Source organism: Natator depressus, chromosome 11 (genome assembly GCF_965152275.1).
Source record: "Natator depressus isolate rNatDep1 chromosome 11, rNatDep2.hap1, whole genome shotgun sequence".
Lineage (NCBI taxonomy): Eukaryota > Metazoa > Chordata > Testudines > Cheloniidae > Natator > Natator depressus.
Window position 1 is genome coordinate 26,378,123 of NC_134244.1, and position 22,804 is coordinate 26,400,926.

Consider the following 22,804-nt stretch of genomic DNA (forward strand, 5'->3'; position numbering starts at 1 on the left):
ATTTCAGCCAAATGGTTAAATTTTCACAAAATTATAAACAACTGAAAATGGAATCTTATAATAGGAGCCGTCAGGGAACCTTAATAGGTGTGGCTATTATTACCTACAGTGAAAATCCTTGTGCAAAAGCGATTAGAATCTGAAAACTATTGCTGTCAGAAAACTGTCCAGTGGTCTGAGTCCAGTTCTTAGATGTACACATCCCAGCAAGTACTGTTGTTGGCAGGTCATGCAGAAAGAGCATCTGAGAAAGAGTAGTGAGCATGGAAGTGGAACTTCTCTCACCCTAGTTGTGTTGCCTTCAAATCAGAGCTGAAGCATGTTGCTCTGGGGGGCTATCCATTTGTTTTGGTTTTTTGCTAGACTCAGGCCTCTTGTTGTTTTACATCAGAGAGGCAGGGGAGTGGAAGCTGGGAAAGCTGAGGTGTGTTCCAACTTTGCCACTGACTTGTTGTGTGGCCTTAGGCAAATAATTTAACTTCTCTGTGGCTTGCTTTGTTCATAATTAAAATGAGGCTAATAATATTTACCCACCTCCTTCACAGGAGCCTTGTGAGGATTAAGCAATCTTCTTTGGTCATAACAAGGTCTATCGTGGCACTGCAGCAGAATTGGAAAGCACTGTGCCCATACAAAGAAGGGGCTGCTGCCTCCCAGCTTCCCTCTTAGCCCCTAGCTTAAAGAGAAAAGATGTGATTGAAACAAAAGTGCAAAAACATGCTATATTAAGAACTTAGGAAGAATTCAGAACCCATTGGCAGTGCATAACAACTTTATTGAACCTACTAAGGTATGGACAGTGCTCCATGTTATGCACCAGTAGGTACATAATAAATTTACAAACTTTTAGTCTATACAATCATAGAAATGTAGGGCTGGAAGCACCCCGAGAGGTCATCTTGTCCAGCCCCCATGTTGAGGCAGATCCAAGTAAACCTAGACCATACCTGACAGGTATTTGTCCAACCTTCTTAAAAACCTCCAGTAATGTGGATTCCAGAACCTCCCTCAGAAGCCTATTCCAGAACATAACTACCCATATGGTTAGAAAGTTTTTCCTAATATCTAACCTAAATCTCCCTTGCTGCAGATTAATCTGATTATTTCTTGTCCTACCTTTGGGTGGACTTGGAGAACAAATCGATCGTCGTCCTCTTTATAACTGTCCTTAATGCATTTGAAGACTGTTATAAGGTTCCTCCTCAGTCTTCTCTTCTCAAGACTAAACATGCCCGTTTTTTTTAAAACTCAAAGACCAGAGTTTTCTAAATCTTGTATCATGTTTGTTGCTCTTCTCTGGACTCCCCAATTTGTCCATATCTTTCCTAAAGTATGGAGCCCCGACCTTGACACAGTACACCAGCTGAGGCTGCCCTAGTGCTGAATAGACTTTTATTACATGTATTGCATATGACACACCTGCTAATACACCCCAGAATATTAGCCTTTTTTGCAACTGCATCACATTGTTGGCTTATATTCAATTTGTGATTCACTATAAACCCCACTTCCTTTTCAGCAGTACTACTGCCAAGCCAGTTATTCCCTATTTTTTTTTTAAGAAATGAAACATGAATCATTTATGTTTTCACTGATAGTTGGAAAATTTAAGACATTTAGAGCCCTCTCACCATGGGTGCAAGTGGCATTGCTCAGACATCCATTCTCCCACAAGTATAGAAAAGGCAGTGCTGGGCAGACCTCTCTCATGGTTAGAGGTCTCCCTCTTTAGAACATCCCTCACACATAACATTACATCCCTTAAGTGATTCTTCTTATAGCTATGCAACCCCGAACCCTCCCTCCGTTTTCATGGTAGTACCAGACTGTAAAGGAGATGAGATCCTGAGTGGCTTAGTAAGACGTGCTAGATAGCCTTTGTCACCCCATATTAAGCATACACACTAATGAATCAAGTCCCAATGCATCCATTAACATTGCACACTACTTTATCAGCAAGCAGAGGAGAACAGCTATTTTGTAGTAATGCATTTTATTTTTCCTTTCTAAGTGAGGTACTGTGCACTTGTATTTTTATTGAATTTCATCTTGTTGATTTCAGACCTATTCTCTAATTTGTCAAAGTTGTTTTGAATTCTAATCCTGTCCTCCAAAGTGCTAGCAACCTCACTCAGCTTGGTGTCATCCACAAATTTTATAAGCATACCCTCCAGTCCATTATGTGGGCCACTAATGAAAATGTTCAGACATTTACATACTTTCTGTTATCTAGTCAGCATCTACATAGCACTCCCATAAGACAGAAGAGCAGTCTAGGAGTAACAGCTGAACTCACTTGAGACCTGTATAGGAGGATATGGATGTGACTGTTTCTTTCTTTTTTCCTGGTTATCTTGCATATTTGGGTGATAGAGGATCCTCTTCTTCCCGAACTGTCAATTCGCAGTGAGGAACTCGTATCCCAAATAGCAAAGAAATATTTATTGATTACATGGATAACCATTGAGCAGCCATTATCTTTAGTGCTAGACACAGAACAGGTGAGAGAGAGAGAGGAAGAGAAGGCCCTGGAGCAGCTTTTCCAAAGGATTGTCTATACAAACCTGAACTAAAAGGAAAGGAAGGAAGGAAAGTCCCTGGCAGAACAGGGGTAGCTGTTGCATGGTAGTTGGAGGAAGGCTGTTGGTGGGAGAGTAGTTTCCTGGAGTGGAGCTATGGAGCTACCAAGGTTCATGTCTCAAGTATAAAATGACTGAGGGTAGTTGTTCAAACACCAGCTATTCCTTCCTCTGTTTTATTCATCTGCATTTATGTGAGAGCAAGAAACTGATACAGCCTGAGAGCTGTGATGTTGATTCCCAAAATTTCCTCTCAAACCTTCTCACTTATTTTCTGCTTCCAGGAAATCCTTTTCAACTCTGGAAAGAGACACTAAAACAGAGATTAGGATTCGAGCACAATCTACCTGCAGGTGAATGCCATTGATGTTTCATAATAACCTGCCTGAAAAACCCTGTGCAGTTTAAAGACCTCTGTTCTATTAAAAGCACGTGGCTGACAGGTGGTTCTGCTGGCACAAGTTAGTATCCCATCCCAGCTCCACCCAGGAGATTAAGTCTGTATAGCTGTGCAATTACCACACTAAACATATTTAACTTAATTATTGTTTTGCTGGAATATAAAGCTATCCTGGCAAACGCTGGCTCAAGTGCAGACCCATTGTGATCCTGTAAACCCTGGCTCAAGTGCAGACCCATTGAAATTTGGCTGGTTAAGGGTTTGTCAGGATTGGGCCATAAGATTCCTATTTTCCCTAAGTGAGTGGATGTGATTTAATACAGGTAGGTTAGCAGAAGTTTGAGAGATGAGCTTTGGCATTAGTTGGTCTGGTATCTTTACTGCTTTTACATTTTAAAAAAAAAACAATTAAAATCAGCCAATACTAGTGCTTGTTGTTCTGTTAAGCATCAATAATGTGCTCATCACATTAAGACACAGACAGTCTTTGCTTCAGTGATCTTCCAATCTAAAAGTTATGGTGGAGGATAATTTAATAAAACTTGCTAATGGAGGTCCTGTATTGTTAAAGGTTCCTTGTGTAGCATCTTCAGTCCCAACATACAGGGTACCTCTGTCTGTGCCCTGCATCATCCAACAATTCCAGTTGTGATACTCTCCTGAGCAGGGAATAATAGCCAAGCTAAATTGTGTAGTGCTCTGAGAGAGAGAGGGGCATCTAAGACCAGCATCTTCTATGCATGTTTTAAGTGGTCCCATTATGAGGATCACAAAGCAAAGGGCTTTATAAGAAGTGATTTTTATTTTGGTACATCCTTTGATATGACAAATAACTTAACTCTTTTATTCTTCTATCTATAAACATACCGGGTATTGGAATAGATGTAGCTGTGTTTTACTCCTAGTAGCATTTGTTTAACAACTTTTATGCTTCATTTTACCTCCATTCATCTAGCGCAATTTCCAAGTGAATCCCACATTTCAGGCGATTTCAAGATTTAAAAAGATTTCAAGACTAACAAGAATTTGAATTACATATACAGTTTGTCTATTATACCAAATACCAAGAATAAGAATGTTTTCAAAACCTTTCCTTGAAGAAAATAGGAGGGTTTAGAACTACAGAGCATTGGAAGTTAAACAGCATAACGTTGAAGTCAAGCCCCTCACAATTTGCCTGTGAAGGAATCCATTTAGGTGGTTAATAATCACTGTTTAATCAAACAACCAGAAAGATGTGACAAATGAACCAGGCTTTCTACTTCATTAGTTATAGGAAATAAGGGATTCAGTGTGTGGAACAGATGCATAGCTGCTTGAGAGAAATTAGGTGTAGGGTTGAGAAGGAAATTTGAACTGGCTATGTGCACAGATGCTATATAACACTTTGTACTCTCAAAGCTCTGAAGTATAAGCTTGAGCCCTAATTTATACTCATTCAAGTGTGCTGTTAATTTCACACAAATTTGAACCTTGTTTAGAATCTATTAGTCATTCAAAAATGAAGGGCAATTGTCACTATGCTAGTTTGGAAGACTGCAGGGTGAGTTGTTAAAATAAAATGAACTTGCCCACTTTTGGACACTCTAGGATAAACTGAATTTCAGCATTCAGGTTCACAATAGCTTCCCTGCTACCCCTCCTCAAGCCTTACAAATAGCTTGCAACACAGACATAAATATAAAGGCACTGGCCCTTTAAGTTGGAGCCATTTTGTGAGGCCAGAGGGCCAGCCCCACCTCTGTGTGTTGCTGTGGCACCTCTTGACCAACCTCAAAACTTTCTTGTTGGAGGGGGTGTTGCCATTAGTCAATTCTGGGGTCTCTAAAGGCAACTAAGATTGGCTGATGGGACACCACCCTTAAAAGGCAGTTTAGAAGCAGGCCTCTGCCTGTTCCATCTCTGTTATCACAAATATCCTCCTTCCTGCAGAGCTCACTGGTTTTGAGCCAATTTAAAGTGTTGCTTCCTGTTTTTTTATCATGCTTTAGGTGATTGCGGGGTTTTTGGTTATCAGATTGTGTGGGTCCTTTTGGACTTCGAAGCAATTGTGCAGGTTATGTTGAATGGTCACAAAATACCCAAGACATGAGCATGGGTGTTGCGGTTTAATTTACTGATATGTTTTTCTTAGGATTGCAATAGAAACAATTTGTCTTAGTGTGATGGCTGCCATCTCGATCAACACACTGGGAATTCAACTCAGGACCTCCAGAGCCAAAAAAACTCATGAGCTACTACAATGTGAGCTAAAGATCTGTAACAGATTCACGTCCTCTGCAGATCAGGCATAGGGGGGACTTGTAACACACATTCGTCTGTGGGTTACGTTAGCAGCAGGGATCAATCTCCTATTAGTGGGGTTAGAATCATTCAGGTGTGACGGTTGGTTCCCTACCCATTGGAGGTTGGGAAATAGGGTAAATACCCTTTTTTGCATTAGCCCTTCTTCTGTGCTGATGTAAATTAGAGTGGTATGAACAGCTTAGCCCTTGTGAGGTCAAGCAGTTCCCCATGCAGTAACTTACATGGGGCCCACAGGCTTTTCATTCAATGGGTCTGTCAGGACCTTGGGGTTAGATCTTGAACAATTTGTGTGGTCTGGTTTTAAGTACTGAAATGGGGGGCAAGTAGATGGCGGTCTAAGGTCTTTAGATGTTGGTTTAGTTGTCATTTTAAGTTATGAATCAAGTTGAGTCTGCTCAGCCAAAAAGTATCCATCCTCATTGACACCTGCCATTTGTAATTACTCGTTCGCCCCCAGTGCTCTGAAACCTGACTCCCCAGGGATATGAAGTGGTGTTGCTAGAGACAATAGCAGGGGACAAAAGCCAGTTTAGGATTTGTACGTCCCAACTGGGTGAAGAGAATCAGCTGATGTTAACTAGGTGGAACATGTTCTAAGCTAATGTTTTCAGACTGAATCGCATGCATGCAAGTTTTGCATGTATGCTAAATCTGCATTTACACATGCTAGGTGGGTTCTGTAGCATTGACTCCTGTTTTTTGGTGCAAATGCTGTTTGTTCAAATGCAAGTTCTGTAAACACAAGATTTGTGGGTGCTACCAGGGTCTGAAATTCTGACCCTGTTTGTCAACTCATGTGTTTGCCCAGAGATAGTCATTGGTAAATGCCAGAGTAGATTTCCCACCTTTTACTGTCCAGCACTGACTCTAGTAACATCCTAATGATTTAAGAAATAAGGGGTTGTTTGGCAGGAAAGCATTGTTTGCACCAGTCCAAACAAAGCCAGATGCAGTAGGCATAGTGGGGTAGCTCAGAAAGAATAAATAGGAAATGAAGGGAAACTCCTAGCTGGCACACTCTATTTACACTAGCTTCAAAGCCAGAAGTGATTTCATTGATTAACCAGTCTTTAGGGAGCAAGAGACTCATTTTAAAGTCCTTTTTAGTGCATTGCATAGTGTGTATTAGTCACGATACATAGCACATTTAAATTAAAACTGAGAGACTCAAAGTTTTCCTTCCAGGTTTGTGTCATATTTGAGGTTGTGGCGGAAACAAGTCACATACATGTTGACATCTTTACAGCAGCTCCTGGGGGAAAGGAAGGTAGAGATCTCCATGTTGCCCTGGACAACTAACTACCTGGCAAGGAATGAATCCAAGAACTGTCCAACCAGTGTAAAACAGCCAAAACTTCATGTGATAGCACCTGCACCAGTGTAAACACCCTGTCAATTCTTATCCACTCTCCATTTTACTTTGCACTGGGGAGGCCCACCTGGGAAAAGCAAAGCAAATAGGAGTAACCACTATGGAATGACAGCCATAAAGGAGCCATTGGCTAGAAAACTTAAGTAAACCTTCAGCAAAGGAAGCAAGTCATTTTTTTAAAATCCTTCCTGGTTCTCTTTAGCATTTAAGAATAAAGCAGCTTAATAAAATGACTAATACATTTTTGAGTGCTGCATATATAATAGTAGTAATGGATTGATCGGTCCTGCTGCACCTTTATTTGGCTGTAGCCGTTGTGTTTGAATTCCAAACTATTGCAATGTCACCCTCCCTTCCAGAGAAGAATTTCATTTTTAGCTGCATTAATGAAATTAATCCTCCCCCCGCTTCCTCCCGAAAGTCAATAATAAAACTCCCATTGATTTGAAAGGGGCCAGGATTTCAGCCGTAGACTTCAAAATCACATAAGAACAAAACAGGAACTCTGCAAAATCCTTAGACCAGTAGAAAACACTTGCATGCCTACAGTGTGGGCCAGATTTTTGAATGGAGCTCAGCATGTTGGGTGCAGATGTCTTTTGACAATGTGCCTAAAAGTGTCACAATGGGAGCAGCTAGGAGCTGAGCGCTTTTGAAAATATGAATTTATGTGCCTAAGTAGGAGGACCCTCTTGAGAAATCTGGCCAACTGGGGGTGCTGAACACCTGAAAATTTGATCACCCCTAGGGAATTCATACATACTTAAGGGGATGTCCGTGTGGTACACATAAGAGTTAATTTGGAAGAGGCAACTTCTTTCAGAACTATACTAGAAATATCATTGGTGGCTTTTGGCTGGGGTGACCTGATTTTTCAAAGTAAAAGAGCTAGGATAGTATCTCACAGGGGTTTGGGGTCTGGGCAAGTGCATGGTGGAGAGTCAGTAATTGCGAGGTACAGACTAGGGAGGGTTTTGACAGCTTGGAGGGAGGGGCTGGAATCCCTGCTTTCCTCTTGCCTCCTTGTGCAGCTACACATTGTGGCTAGGAATAGCTCTGAAGCAGTCTTCAGAAACTTGGGTGAGGGGTGGGGCTATGTTTAATGTAAAGCTGACCAAAGGGCTTGAATTGCCCTGAAACTGAGAGAGTCACAGCTGGTTAACCTGATTACTGTTGAGAAGAATGGCAGGCTGGCACAAATGACCAGCCTGGCAAGTGATGGCATCTGAATTTCATATCCACTTAGCTTGCTGTCAATTTTGTAGGCTTGGCTGGTGGTTCCTGCAGGCAGCCAGAGTCTACAGGGGGTTACAATGCCTGGCACATAATTTTTTTTTAGGGGCTCTGAAAACCAGGACACTGACAGTTTTCATTGACATATTGGAGTAAAACGGGAAACTGAGTCACAAGACCATCCAATTTAGGCTTAATCAATTTTTGCCTTTATTTATACAATTTCAGAGAGAATTATTGCCACTTAGAGTGTCTGGACATACATTTATGCCAGACAAATAATAACAGACCAGACGGAATTGGTAAATGGGCCCAAGTTACCACATTCAGGGAAATCATTGCCTTCTCTGACTCCTTGGTCTTGTCTTTCCTTCAGTTTCTGGTCTGGTGTTTCTCCAGTTTGATCTCTTATACATTTCTATATTATAGATTACTTAACCTTTATCCAATTGGCTTTTAACACACCAGCCTTTTGGGTTTGTGGTAACGTGTACATTATGCATTTGCAAGTTTCAATTACCCAACTTCTGCATTTGTTTTTGCTGGTTTTGCAGTTTCAATGCCATATTGTTTTTGTGTCTCTGCCCTGGGTCTTCCCAGAAAAAGGTTTTCTTGTTCTTTGAATATTTCTATCTCAAAACTTCCAGCACAATATGTTACCTTTGTTCTGTCAGCAATAACCACATTTTAAGCAGCTCAGTAATGTATATCAAAGAATTGGCAAAAACACACACTTGCCAGCAAGGTGTTGGCCTAAGTGTCTCCTCATCTGTACTCATTCACTATACACATAATTAAAATATAACAAAGCTTTTAATTTTACCATTTAGCAATCCTTCATTTTTATTTTTCAATGTTATAAGTCAGTTTATGTTATCTTCGTAATATATTTGGGGAGGGGAGTTTGGAGAGCACACTATGATTCTGTAATGAAGATAAAAAATGTTGACATTTAACATGCGTTTTTCATTCAAAGTCCAGTTTTGTTCGTGAATCATTATCAAGAAACTTCATTAGAAATTTTCCTGCAAATGCATTTTGTGGGGTGTCTCAATTTTAGGGCCTTGATAAAGTTGCTTTTAATGGTACCCCAACAGATACATTTTCCTTTTCAGGGAATGATCCGTTATGAGAATTCTTATGCTGAGAATGCTTCTAGTGTGTTCCTTCTGAGTCTATTGATGCCCTACTTGAGAGTTTAGATGATGGAATTCAGTGGAAGCTCAGAGGCATTTGTCTCTTAATGTGTGGTTTAACGCCAGTTGTTTTTAAAACTTTCCTCCAGACTCAATTACTATTGTTTAAGACACAACACTTCATCAGTAGTAAGTGGAAAGGATGACTTGTGTAATATATTGGTCTTGACGTAATTACTTTTACATAGATATAAAAACATTTTTTGGCTGTGTGAATATTTAAGTAAGTGCCAGCGTTGAAGTTAAGTGATTAAATTGCAGAGGGATATTTTGAAAGTAGTCATCAACCTGGCTAGATCCATATTGAATGAATTCCATGTTAAAACTGATGTAAACCCACATTAAAGAGGTTATGTAACTGAAAGATACATTTTAATCTGTACAGTTCACTGCCAGATCTGAGGAAATGAACTCTAAGTGTAGAAATAAGAAAAGAGACCGGGTCTAACTGATAGAATGCTCTTTTAATTAGTAAAATCCATGTTTGCAACCTTGTCTGTGGTTAACCACTTCTAGATGATGTCATGGGCCTTTTTTTACAGGGACTGTTAAAATGCAATGGAGCAATAATAAAATTCACAATTAAATTTTATTTCTCTGTGTTTTGTTTATTTTTTTAATGACTGTTCCTGGCTTTGAGAGTGGTTTTTTTGTTGTTGTTGCAGTGAATTTAATCAGCATATTAAATGGTTGCAATCTTTATGGTTGAACAATAATAGGAAGAGATACTTAATGGTTTGCCTGTAGTAATCCTACAATATATGCCTGTTTGTCCTGCTACTTCTCTGTTTCAGAGGCTTCTGCTGTAAGTGGAGTGTTAATAATTTTTCTAATATGGTAAATCACATGTCTGGTCATATGCAAGATATGACATGAAGCCTTGCAGAAATCCTTTAAAACAAATATGACTGAAAATGGCCACAGCCTATGGGTTGCCTTGGCTACAGCTGTGAATAATGAAACCTGACTTTTTGTTTCTTTGCTATCATGTATTAAGTTTATGGAAAGTACTTAAGTACAACAGTGACCTCAACCTTTGCACAGTAGTTAGTAGTTACAGTTGAAGATGTTTGCTATTGGCTTATCAGTTAAGTGATGGTTGATGTAAAGCTTTTGGGTTATGCTGGTTGGGTCCTTTGTTTGCTACTAGTCACATTTATGGTACGGGGATTGCAGTACATATATTTTTCAACCATAAGGGCAAATGTACTACCCAGCACTCAGCCAAAATAGTTTGATCAGGTAGACAGATGCATGGGTTACGTTCCCTCAGACTATGCCATGCCTGCCGAGCTGTTCTGTAGAGGTTATTTCAGCTCAATGGCTGAAATAGCCTCCTTCAGTCTTTACCCAGACCACACATGTGGGGAGAATGAGACTATCAGTGCAGTCATGGGTCCTCCATCTTCATCACTCCCCTTGCCCATCTGTGTCCTGGCCCCTCCTCCCCTGCACCTTCCATACAGGGTTCTTTCCCTGGGTTGGGCTCTGTGCAGGAGTTGCACATCCCCTATTTGCCACCACTTTGCCACTTTCTCTCATACAGTGACGTGCACTGATTCCACTGTCAACAAGCACTTTGCATTGGGACTAATGGCAGTTATCCCCTCATTTCTGTTTTAAAGGTGTCAGCTGGAATCTGGGTTGTTTAATGACATTAAGGGACTGATCCTGCAATGGGTTTGAGCATCCGCAACTACTGACTTCACTTGGAGAAGAGAGTGCTCATCATCTTGTAGTATTGGGTCCACAGTACAGCCCTTTGGCTCCTGGCAAGTTTTATTTAATTTCTTCATATGAGATAAAACCACACTATCCCATGCTTGAAGCACCTATAAACCTGTCACTGTGGCTTTCATTTGGGTGAAGTTTGGACACACCTAGAACACAATTTTCTTTGTGGTCTCTCTTGATGAGTCTCACTTGGATTGCATTTTATTTCTCTAATGCAGGGGTTCCCAAACTGTGGGCCACAGCCCGAAGGTGGGCTGCGACGCAGTCCCTGTTGGTCCATTGACACAGCTGCATTCTCCAATTAAGCTGGGAGAGGGTTGTTTTTTTTGGGGGGGGCATGTAGGGGCATTGCTCCTTCCCCAAAAAGCTGCATCTTTCCTTTCCCCTCCCCTCCTGACCCTAGCCCTTCAGCGCAGCTCCAGGGTACATGGCCCCATCCGCTTGCCCTGCCTGACAGAGCCTACATAGGGAAAGCATATGGGTGTGCACTCAAGGGCTGGAGTAAATGGGGATGAAAATTGAAGATGAGATCAGGTTGAGCCTCACTAACATATGTCCCCACCTAGAAAAACTGTGCAAGGAGAAGCAGGCACATTCATCTCATTAAGAAGACTCCAGGTCTGTAAGTAATTTGGTTTTTATTTACAGTATTTGATACTTTTTCTTATTTGTAAAGAGTAGGGTTGGGCCTTTACTTAAACAGCACAGACATGTAGATTTTACACTATAAAAATTGAAAACAGAATACAGTGTTCATAGTTGGACAAATATTTTGTTTTAAAATTAACAAATAGTGTTTTTTTAAAACAATTTTGTTCGCGCTGTGTTGCTTATTAATCTGTTTTATACAAAATTGTGTTTTCCCTATTTGAACACCACATTTTGCTCTCAACATTTTTTTAAAGTGTAGTTTTACTAAAACTGTTTGGTTTCAAAGATCTTGCAGCATTTCTTTGAATGCATATTGCTTGGGATTTCTATCATTACAATTGTTTACATTAAAATGAAAAGGAAACGTGCATTGTTTATTTACAGTGACATTTATATGTAGGTAATAATTCAAATTAATAGTTTTCCTCAAGAAGTGTTAATAGTGGGCTGCAGTGCCTATTGCAGTTGCACAGGTAGGCCTCGGGGAAAAAAGTCTGGGAACTCCTGCCCTAACATACCATATTTTGTGCCAGAATTGACATGCCAAGGAAAAATTCCAAGTGGAGTTTTGGCATGTATTAGACATCAGCAGTACTGACAATAAAGGTGTGAAGCTAAGATTGCCTTCTGCAAGGGCAGCTTATCCAAGGGTTAGGGAAAAACATAAACTGAGCAATAAAATTACAGGGAAAGATTCATGTTTACTTTACTCATTTTACTACTGCAGGAAAAAAGTGTAATATCCTCACAATGTAAACAGATGTGTTCTATATATATAACTAAATATAGTTAGTGCCCTTTGAAGAGGGAGCTAAGAGACATGGGAATCCCTTGAGAGGCTCAGGTAATAGTTATAATCCTTGTCAAGTGGTCATTCTCATCTAGCAAAATCCTCCTTAGTATAGTTGAACAAACATTCACCAGTAAAGCTTGTTTTTTCTGTACCACAGATGCAGTTGTTAAACAACTTCTTCCAAACCCACTTTGGGACTGAGTTCAATCATTAATCGCAATAAAATATTGTTGGCTTCTAACAGTATCTGGTTTAGATTTGATGAAATTTATTACATTAAACCCTCTGTGGTCATTTAGGGATTTTTCCAGCCACAGAGAGTACCACATGTTTTTTTGTTTTTTTTTTGACAATCTGCTATAGCTGTGGACTAATTAAAGTTCTGCTCTGGACACAGATAAATTTGCCATCTTTTTGTCCCATGGAAGAAAAAATATTCAGAGGTTTTATGTACCTCCATCCTAGCTATTCTGCAAATTTCAGGACTGGTGGCAGTTTTGATGGTGATGTACATATATTTAAATCTCCCCTGACATCTGAGGCTAATGCAATCAGCTTTGCAATAGGAATGGTTCAAATAAAGAACTTCGTAACTCTTTCCCAGCCTGGATGCCTCTGCCATGAAAGGGTTAATAATGACTTAGCAGCAGGTTGTGCATGGATGCACTTTCACATCCTGAATGTTGACAAATCACCCAAATATCTTTCTCTGCTAGACATATTGACCTGTCATTGCAATGATCAGTGATTCAGAAAACTTCCTGAATTTTTAACCCAAGTTTTAACAGAAGTGGCTTTGGCTGCGTATGTGTTTCCTGCAGTGTAATGGCCAATAATGTATCCGACGTGCAAGGGCAGTTCCTGGAGGCTGCAGTTATAATGGTATGCTAAACACTTCATAAAAAGCACATCAATCTTTTTCTTCACCTCAGAAATATGTGCCACAACACCTACTAATGTGGTTTTTCTACATTTTGATCTCACCAGCATGTAACAATTCAAGAAAAAGTAAAGCTTAAGATCACATTTCAGAGCATGACTTGGGGGTCTTGAATAATTACTACCATGTCAAAACTACAAATTATTGTTACTTCCATGATCTTTACAGTATTACTTGCATGCTTCTGGCTGGTTTCTCTCTCTGTGTATATATGTGCGTAAGAAGATATATGTACATATCATCCAAAACATTTTGGGTCTGATTCCAGCTGATGATAAACATAGATGCCCCTCAGAAAACCAAGTTTAGTCTTGTAATACACATCATTTTTTTCTGAGGCCCACACTTTAGTTTAAATCTGCAGTGGAATTCCATGCATTGGGAGTGATGTTCATAGAGTACAGGCAATATACGGTCCTAAGGAAATCTATCCAAACTTTAATTTGGATTAAATTAAACTTCTGGCACAATTCATTTCTGCCATCTCTCTTGGCCTGACAATAGCTGGACATAACGATAGTATTTATAACTCTCTATATTGATTTTGGTTCCAGATTGTCTCATGTAGTGCTACAGAAGCCTGAATTGTTTGCAATGTATTTCAGTAAAAGCATCTGTTGTGTAATTCCAAAGATACTTTGTGCAAAGAAAATGATGCTGTCCCATCAGAGTATGTTCTTGGAAATAATTTTAAGATCTAACTGAGCTGTAGTGTCTTTGCTAGGACAGAATAATTTGGTTTTGGTTTAATGAAGCTCTAATTGTTCAGAAACGTAAGAGTGTGCAATAGAAAAGTCCCAAAGTCCATGCTTTCCATGTGCATGCATGCACAACTGTCCAAGGTCCCAGGTGTGTGTGATGCTAAGTGTTTCCTGACAGGTGGCTGACAAGTACGGCTGGACTCCTTTGCAGCCTTAGTACTATTTGTAGTCGAGTACTGTCAGATGCCTACGTGACCTAGCAGGAGTAGATGATGAAACACTATAATGGCTCCAATTGTTCTTCTCCAGAAGAACTCCCTGAGTGGGGGTGGGTAATTGGTTCTCCCCTTCTGGGGTCGCAGAGGGATCATATAATCACTGTTTCTCTTCAATATCTACATGAAACCATTGGGAGAGATAGTGAGATGCTATGGACTTGGCTGCCAGCACTGCGTCAATGACACTCAACTCTGTATGTCATTTTCAGCTGATGCAATCACTGCTACTGCTAAAATGTCAGAATGCCTACAAGATACTGGCTCTTGGGTGAGGAGTAGCTGTCTCAAGCTGAATCCAGGCAAAACTGAAGTTATGGCTCAGATCACTGTGAGCACTATCAGGCCTGTGCTCATGTCTTTCCACTGGCTCCCAGACCTCCTCCCAAAGCCAGTTTAAGACCCTGGTCCAAATTTTTAAAGCAGTTAATGGATCAAGCCCCAACTACATCTAAGACTAACTTTTGATTTATGGACCACCATGATGGTTGTGCTCCTTTAGGACAATGCATATTTCAAAGCCCAGCACATGGCATGTGAGAGCTGGGGTCAAAGCATCCTCTGTTGAGGACATCCAGCTATGGAACAGTCTTCCACAGGAGACCAAGCAAATCAAGAGTCTGACTATCTTTAGGAAACATTGGAATGCCTTCCTCTTTGAGAAGAAATTTCTGCTGTTAAGTGATGCTCACAATTAAAATACTCCGTTTCTTCCCAACCCCCTGCCAACTACCTCACAAAAAACAAAAACAAAAACTCTTACCTGCAAGCAAAGCTTTGACCCTATAAAGGGAGGAGGGTCAGTGACTCCATGAAAATCCCCTAGGAACTTTGCTATTGTTATTGATTTTATGTGGGAGACTATGGTGATGGGCAGCAGTATAAAACCTTAAGATCGGATTACAATCAATTTCAGTTGACTTCCGCTGGAGTTAAGGATGCAGAGTTTCTCACAGGGTTTCTACCCTTTAAAAAAATGGGCTATGGGAAATATTTAGGTTTTTTTTAGAAAGCAATTGTATTTATCTTTAAAAACACACAGTATTTTCAACAAGTGAGCTCCACTGATCTTTTTTCCAAGTATGGTTTTCAGGGATGTTACAGGAGAAACATGAAGTTTGAAAGACAACTATTAAAGATATTTTACCCTTCAGTATATACTGGAGTGCAATATTACCGTCTGAATGAACATTTGGCACTTTTCTGTTGTTTGTGAGATTTCTGAATAATGCCGTGTGCATTCACTCTGGACATGGCGCAGACAGTGTCATTGTAATCTTATTTTTAGTGTGAAAATAAGGTACTAATAAGACAATTGGCATTTTTCTTCCTTGTCTGTTTCAACTTTAATATCTTGGGCTTATTCTAGAAAAATAAATTCTTGTGGTAGCCTTAAAAGATGGTATCAAGACAAGGGAAGAGTACAAGACACCATTGCAGAAAGAGAGGTCAATGATGATACATACCATTATATTTTGTGCTTGAAAAGCAAGAAAAATGGAACCCAAAATAAACAGTATAACTTTTTAAAAAAATAGCCACAGACAGCAGAATGATGAGGTACCAGGAATAAAAGTGATGTATCCCCTGCACCTTCCCACACACCACATCCTTGAGAGAAGAAATTGCTTTGTAAATGCAGAAGACCTAAAAAGTCAGCCTTATTCTAACATGGGACTGTCAGCAGGCATCAAATGAAGCTTGTGGGAATGATGAAAACTTTAAAAGCTCACTTTTATCACCACACAAAAGTTCATACAGGGCTGCTTAGAGGGTTAATCTGTAATGACAGACACAAGCTGAGAGAGTGGTTGTACACTGTAGACCAGAAATCCAAAACCCTTCTACTAGTCCTGGCTTCTATTTATTTCCAGTCTTAACTTATAGATATCTTCTGAACATTAGCAGCTGCCATATTAGCATGGACAAGGTCTATCTTCTCCAATAACCTGTCTCCAACAGTGCCAAATGCTTCAGAGGAGTTTTCTGACTTTTTGGGATAATGCTTCTAATGGTGCTGTACTGTACAATGAGAAATTCTACAGAATATTACCCTGAATCAGCAGGAATCATAGTCCTTATAGCTTTCACTAGAATTTGTATCAGGCTTTTGGGAGCCTACAATACCCTAAGAACTGGATTCAGTGTGTCAGTGGCCACAGAGGGAAGCTGGCACAAGGCCCCTGGGACCTGTAAGATAGGGTTCTGCATTGCTGAACTAAATCTAGTCTGGGCTCTGAGGAGAGGGTGCACAGCTTCATGGCCCTGATTCAGCACAGCATGTATTCATGTGGTTATGTTCCACTTGCAGTAAATGAGATGTAATCACATGCTTAAATGTTTTGCTAAATTGGGATCTATGCAATATAAATACAGAGGGCCAGATTCTTCTCTTATTTGCTTCAGTGTGTAGGTGGGGTCACTACTGAAGTCAGTCTAGGTTCTCTGGGTTTTCACTTCTGTACAGTAATTGATAGCTGAACCTGAAGGAGACTTCAACCTTGAGATCTGTGTGATGTCTAGTTCAACAGTTAAACACGGTGAGATACAACAGAACAGACTTGGAAGTTTAAACGTTATGTGAAGTTACTTTTGTTGTATCTGAATTTACTGAGTTGACATACTATCCACACCAACCCTCTGGGGTAGGAAAACTTTTTGCAGAAGAGTAGAGACAGAGCCACAGACCTGGTGAAGTGATTTGTCCAAGGTCACGCAGAATGTCAGTGGTAGAGCTGGGAACAGAGTCCAGGAATTCAGTTCCCAGTCCCCTGCTCTAACCATGCATCAGCACGGTGTGCCCTACCTTTGAAAAAAACCAACCCCAAAGTATTGGGGCTGCCTGTATCTTTTTAAATATTATGATACATTTCAAGGAAGTTGCACAACTCTTGTGATAAGAAAAGGAGTACTTGTGGCACCTTAGAGACTAACCAATTTATTTGAGCATAAGCTTTCGTGAGCTACAGCTCACTTCATCGGATGCATACTGTGGAAAGTACAGAAGATCTTTTTATACACACAAAGCATGAAAAAATGGGTGTTTACCACTACAAAAGGTTTTCTCTCCTGCTGGTAATAGCTTATCTAAAGTGATCACTCTCCTTACAATGTATGATAATCAAGTTGGGCCATTTCCAGCACAAATCCAGGTTTTCTCACCACGCCCCCAACACACAGACAAACCCACTCTCCTGTTGGTAATAGCTTATCTAAAGTGATCACTCTCCTTACAATGTGTATGATAATCAAGGTGGGCCATTTCCAGCACAAATCCAGGGTTTAACAAGAACGTCTGGGGAGGGGGTAGGAAGAAACAAGGGGAAATAGGTTACCTTGCATAATGACTTAGCCACTCCCAGTCTCTATTCAAGCCTAAGTTAATTGTATCCAATTTGCAAATGAATTCCAATTCAACAGTCTCTCGCTGGAGTCTGGTTTTGAAGTTTTTTTGTTGTAATATCGCAACTTTCATGTCTGTAATCGCGTGACCAGAGAGATTAAAGTGTTCTCCGACTGGTTTATGAATGTTGTAATTCTTGACATGTGATTTGTGTCCATTTATTCTTTTACATAGAGACTGTCCAGTTTGCCCAATGTACATGGCAGAGGGGCATTGCTGGCACATGATGGCATATATCACATTGGTAGATGTGCAGGTGAACGAGCCTCTGATAGTGTGGCTGATGTTATTAGGCACTGTGATGGTGTCCCCTGAATAGATATGTGGGCACAGTTGGCAACGGACTTTGTTGCAAGGATAGGTTCCTGGGTTAGTGGTTCTGTTGTGTGGTATGTGGTTGCTGGTGAGTATTTGCTTCAGGTTGGGGAGCTGTCTGTAGGCAAGGACTGGCCTGTCTCCCAAGATTTGTGAGAGTGTTGAGTCCTCCTTCAGGATAGGTTGTAGATCCTTAATAATGCGTTGGAGAGGTTTTAGTTGGGGGCTGAAGGTGAGGGCTAGTGGCGTTCTGTTATTTTCTTTGTTAGGCCTGTCCTGTAGTAGGTGACTTCTGGGAACTCTTCTGGCTCTATCAATCTGTTTCTTCACTTCCGCAGGTGCGTATTGTAGTTGTAAGAATGCTTGATAGAGATCTTGTAGGTGTTTGTCTCTGTCTGAGGGGTTGGAGCAAATGCGGTTGTATCGCAGAGCTTGGCTGTTGACAATGGATCGTGTGGTGTGGTCAGGGTGAAAGCTGGAGGCATGTAGGTAGGAATAGCGGTCAGTAGGTTTCCGGTATAGGGTGGTGTTTATGTGACCATCGTTTATTAGCACCGTAGTGTCCAGGAAGTGGATCTCTTGTGTGGACTGGACCAGGCTGAGGTTGATGGTGGGATGGAAATTGTTGAAATCATGGTGGAATTCCTCAAGGGCTTCTTTTCCATGGGTCCAGATATGAAGATGTCATCAATATAGCGCAAGTAGAGTAGGGGCGTTAGGGGACGAGAGCTGAGGAAGCGTTGTTCTAAGTCAGCCATAAAAATGTTGGCATACTGCAGGTACCCATAGCAGTGCCGCTGATCTGAAGGTATACATTGTCCCCAAATGTAAAATAGTTATGGGTAAGGACAAAGTCACAAAGTTCAGCCACCAGGTTAGCCGTGACATTATCGGGGATAGTGTTCTTGATGGCTTGTAGTCCATCTTTGTGTGGAATGTTGGTGTAGAGAGCTTCTACATCCATAGTGGCCAGGATGGTGTTATCAGGAAGATCACCAATGGATTGTAGTTTCCTCAGGAAGTCAGTGGTGTCTCAAAGGTAGCTGGGAGTGCTGGTAGCGTAGGGCCTGAGGAGGGAGTCTACATAGCCAGACAATCCTGCTGTCAGGGTGCCAATGCCTGAGATGATGGGGCACCCAGGATTTCCAGGTTTATGGATCTTGGGTAGTAGATAGAATATCCCAGGTCGGGGTTCCAGGGGTGTGTCTGTGCGGATTTGATCTTGTGATGTAATATGAATAAATCTGTTGCAAGAATTATGCTCTGGAGCAATTTATTGTTTTTTACCTTATGAAGTCTCTATGATTGAAGTACTTCATGAATGCCTGAATTTAATTTGATGAATAAGAATTAACTGCGTGCGGGAGCGTCATGTTATATCTCTGACATGAGGGAAGTATTTCCCTGACACCATTTGCTTCAAGCCCTTGGGGGAAAAAGTCTTTCTTTTGGAATGTTCTTTTAATCATGACATATGTTTTTTGTTTCAGGACTTTACACATTAACTTTGAACTTCAGAAGGATGTGCGAAGCATAGACTTCTGTTATACGATTTGGCTCCCAGCCCACAGAAACTAGCAACAACCACCTTCATTTCATTAAAAACAAAAGTTTGAAGAATTTTAGGGTCATAACCATTAATCTATTATCAGTTTTCTCAAGGAGGCATGCAATGCTCAAAAAATAAAATCTAAGGAAGAAAAATTGCTGAATGAGGTAGGTCATCTTAGGAGATTTTTGATGAAAGCATTAAAGCCTTCTGTTTAAGTTTCTGTAATGGAGTCAACAAAGCATCAGATGTGCAAACTGTTTTGAAAGGCTGAGCACTACTGTATGTTGCTGGATCTTGATTTAACTTTGGTAAATACATTCTATAGAAAAGCCGTTGGTACTCTACCCATGAAGATATTGTTTTCTGACTTGAAGAACTGCCTCTCAGGAGATTTGATTTTTTTATTATATGCTCCTCATCCCTTTGAAATACAACACTTCAATTAGCCCAAGGACAATTTAAAATAGAAGGCTGGTTTCATACTTGTCTAGCACACCAAATAGCCTAACTTTTAGCAAATTAACTGTAACTTCTCTTAGAAAAAACCCACAGCATTGTGTCTAGCTCAGTGCACAGTATTGTTCAAAAATCAGAGTGGTTTGAATGTCTCAAGAATGGGATAGAAAATCATACTGAATATTAGAGCTGGTCAGAAAAATGTTGACAAAAACAAAGTTTTAATGGAAATCAAATGCTGTGAACATTTTCACTCTCCCCATACACCCCTTATTTTTGATCCCCTCCACTGAAAATACTATAGTCCTGTTATATAAATTGATGGTTCACTCTTACCTGGAATATTATGTTCAGAGACCTGACCCCTTCTCAAAATTAGATATGGAGGATATTGAAAATGTCCAGAGATGGGTGACAAAATTGATTAGAGCCATGGAGAGACTTCTGTATGAGGAGAAATTGAGAAGACCAAGATAGTTTAGTTGAGAGGAGAGATGAGAATACAAAATATGGAATGGTAGAGAAGAGGTAAATCAGGTTCTCCTGTTTACCTTTTCTCATATTATAAAAAATAAGAGAATAGAATAAAACTGAAAGACAATATATTTAAAGATGATAAAAGGAATTTTTTGCACCATATATAATTAGTCTGCAAAACTCCTTGCCACTACATATCATAAGACCTTATGTAAATAATGAGATGATCCACACTTACAATGAATCCACAATTATTTCTTAGAGGACAAAGTTATCAAGGATGTAAGCCCTTATGCCTCCAGTCCCTTTTGGCCTTGGAACCTATGAATCTATAATCAAATCACTAACTGATATGGGCTAGGTCAAGAAACTCCCTTTATGGGCAAGGTATTCCACTGTGGTGTTTCTTGCACCTTCCTCTGAAGCATTTGGGATTAGCTACTGCTGGAGACAAGAGACCGGACTAGGTGCACCACTAGCCTATATTTATAAGGCACCTGTGATAGCAGTAATGTGTCATGTATGCACAGACTGTTTATGGGGATGAGTTTGAGTTCTTATTTCCTGTGTAAACATTTATTCAGGACTATTTGTATTCCTTGGAAAAGAATCCATGGTGTTTTCTGTGTTCAGTTTTCACTGCATGTTCCTAACATCCATTTTCTTCCTGGAAGAAATCTCAATACCTTTTTGTTGCTGCCCTTTGTAGCTTGATTTCTGTAACTGAATAATGTTCTGCACAGTCCGTATGCTGCTAGCTGCTAAACTGTTGTGTTGATGAGAGATGCCTCTTGTTACCAAGTTCTCCATGACCTTTACAGGCCTCATACAGGGACAACTTTGCAAGTATTTTGTGTGCTTGCTATATTATTTGCAAATCCACTCTTCCTCAATGCCCCAAGCCTAAAATTTCCATTACTGTGGATTTGGGGGAGTAAAAGGTGTGACTGTAATATTTTTATGATGTATCTGTTTTTAAAAATACGGTGAAAAACTGATTTTTTGAAAGGCCAGTAAATCCTCCCGGTCGGGGGCTAGTTTAAAACATATTAAATTACTTATTTACTAGAGAGTAATACCTGGAGCTGTGCAGTCCATTTGCAATCAAACTCATTTTATTACAAAAAGTCTAGTCAGTTTCACAGAAAGGTTTGCCAAGGATGAACAGGTCATGGGGACTCAGAGGAAGGGATGAGCTTGTAGTTTTGCACAGCACTGGAACTTAGGGGATCTAATTCTACCTGTAGCTCGGCAGGCAACTCTAGTGTGACTTCATATGGGATAAATGACTACTTATTTAAGGGACTTGCTTAAAATGGGGCTATGCAGATAATGCACATTTGTCATTTTAAAAAAATCCATTGTCTCATTTACTGCATGTTTTGCCATGTTTTTTTTCCCTGCTGGGACTCATTGTGCTGTGATTCTGTGGGTCAAGTGGGAGATTGCTACTAACATGGGAGAGTAGGAAGAGTTGTAGCATCTGCTGCTAATAGCGCTATTAACTTGTAATGCTCAAAGTTGAAGGAAGGCTACATTCTAGTCACACTGCTCTCTGCTAATTCTTGCAGTGCCCCCAGACTGTATTGGTAGAACTGTGGCTAGCTACTAATGATACATGTAACTAGTGGTGTGAACTGTTTCAGAGTGGTAGCTGTGTTAGTCTGTATCAGCAAAAAGAACGAGGTGCCACAAGTACTCCTAATGGTGTAAACTGTTGCTAGAGCTTGCGAGAACACATTCGCTGTTTCTTTAAATCTCTACATCAGGAAGTCAGGTAGGAGGGAAGCTAGGGAAAGTTTTCGGTAGTAGCTGGACAATGAAGAAGAGAGGGGAAGAGTAGCTTCTTGGGCTAATGCTGTTTCCTTATTCTAACATTGTTCAGCGTTAGAAGTGACTCCCTCTGTACTGCTTTGCCAGTGTCACATGACAGTACTGATCAATGCTTAGCTTCCTTTCCCTGATTTCAGGGAACTGAATGCTGATCAAACTAATGCTCTCTGCTGCTTGCCATTAGACCAGGAGAACTGAGCCCTCTGACCATCTCTGTTCCCTCATCATGTGGCGCTACCAAATACCCAACATTTGTTTGAGGAAGCAAGACTAAGGAAAATCCATGCTTGGAGATGGCTTGGAAGACACAGGAGGAGCTAAAATGAAAGTCAGGGAGAAAGTGTGGTGGCTGGCCCCAGAAAGGGAAAAAAAGGAGGGGGGCTTTCCAGTTACAAAAGGGTAATAGAAGAAATAGGGGAGGGGAGAAGATATTGCTGGGAAGCTGTATGCAGGGCTGGTGATGCACACGTATAATATGTAATTATAAAAGATATAGGCTGCATAGTAAGTAGTTCCTGTCTGTGCTGTGAAATGAAATTTACCTTGAGAACAGTAAATTAGTTCTTCATTTCTGTATTTTGTTCTTC

General features: G+C 40.4%; 1 protein-coding gene across 1 annotated transcript in view; it reads left to right on the top strand.

The window, feature by feature from the left end:
• Window positions 1-19,557: 19,557 nt before the first annotated feature.
• The window catches only part of LYPD6B (LY6/PLAUR domain containing 6B), a 71,731-nt gene continuing 68,484 nt past the window's right edge, over window positions 19,558-22,804 (top strand). The window contains exon 1 of the mRNA XM_074966813.1: window positions 19,558-19,615. The gene's annotated coding sequence lies outside the window, so the exon portion shown is untranslated. The remainder of the gene's footprint in view (window positions 19,616-22,804) is intronic.